Below are 1463 nucleotides of genomic sequence, written 5' to 3' on the forward strand. Positions count from 1 at the left end.
GAGCTTTCTCTAGTATTTTATCGACATGCTTCTCCTCCATCCTAACAAGTTTCTCTAGTTCATTTCCACTCCTTAATAGAATAGCCTTATAATGTTCCTTACATTTTTCTCTTGGATTTACTTTAGTGTTACTAAGCAAAGTTCCCCAGCGACTATTATTCAAAGATTGATAGGGCATCATATTCATATACACTAACTACATTTTTAGGTTAACTCTTTTAGACAACCATTAAAAATTCTTGGTTACTATTACTTCGATCAAAGTATAAGCCTCATCGAAGGGTTTAAACTTAAAAAATCCACCACTATCCACATCAATAAGAGAGCCAACTAAAACATTATAGAAAGTTTTAATAATGAGCCAATAAACAATGCATGGTGGGGATACTTCATAAGTAATTCTTTAAATCTTTCCCATGCCTTATAAATGGGCCTCCCCATCTAATTGTCTAAATGAATTGATATCATTTCTAAGCTTAGTAATCTTAGATGGGTGAAAGTACTTGGCATAAAAATTATGAGCTAAGTGGTTCTATGTTTTGACAGAGCAGGGGGGGTAACGAGTTTAACCACATCTTAACTTTGTCTATCAATGAAATGTGAAATATCCTAAGTATAATGATATTGTAAAATACAAGATTATATTTAAAGGTGGCACATATTTTCAAAAAAACTAGCAATATGTAGGTTAGGGTTTTCTATAAGTGTTTATTAAAACTGAGAATTTTGAACCATTTTAATTATTGTAAGATTCAACTTGAAATTGTTAGCCTTAATACTAGGTTTATTAATGCTTTGGTGAATGCCTTCAACCATTGAATTATTATAATCCCATAAAGAGTCTAGGTTGATCATTCTCTTAAATTTGTTCAACAATTTTTAAATCTTTTGTAATCTCTTAGTTTTTCTAATTTTTTTTTATAGAGTTTTGTTTTCATTTTTAGCATTCAACAAAATTTCTACTAGTTGTTTTTATTATGCATGCAATAGTAAGCAACACTAAAAAAATTGCAAAACACAAAATAATTAATAAAAATCAAATTAATAATTCATCTTATTGAGTAAAATAAAAATAATGGCAACACAGAGCTGGTAAAATAAAATAAAGACAAGATTAAATTAGTATTTTGTTCAGATTTACAAAATGTAAGAAATGATAGTTAACTTTAATTCCTTAGTAATCACACCAAAAACTTGACAAGAAATTCCACACACCATTGGTTCTATTAACTATTATTTGCTATGCTAAGGTGTAACTCCTATTCTATGCAAGTGTTTGTGTCATGTTAAGTAATAAAGTGATAAGATAAAAGTCATTCCCATGAGGAATTGGAATTATCTTAAGCTCACTCTAATATTAGTTAATAAAATCATTATATTTATCATATCAAATGATTAATAAGGGTGATGCAATGAAAAGATAAAAGTCAAATTTATAAAAGATAAATGCAATAATTTTTAAA

General features: G+C 28.0%; 1 non-coding gene across 1 annotated transcript; it reads left to right on the plus strand.

Annotated features, from left to right (window-relative positions):
• The first annotated feature begins 371 nt into the window (after nucleotides 1-371).
• LOC114580418 lies at nucleotides 372-478 on the plus strand. Its single transcript, XR_003701811.1, has one exon. It is a non-coding gene; the product is annotated as a small nucleolar RNA R71 (small nucleolar RNA).
• The last annotated feature ends 985 nt before the right edge of the window (nucleotides 479-1463 follow it).

Source organism: Dendrobium catenatum, unplaced genomic scaffold, assembly GCF_001605985.2.
Source record: "Dendrobium catenatum unplaced genomic scaffold, ASM160598v2 fragScaff_scaffold_1021, whole genome shotgun sequence".
Taxonomy (NCBI): domain Eukaryota; kingdom Viridiplantae; phylum Streptophyta; class Magnoliopsida; order Asparagales; family Orchidaceae; genus Dendrobium; species Dendrobium catenatum.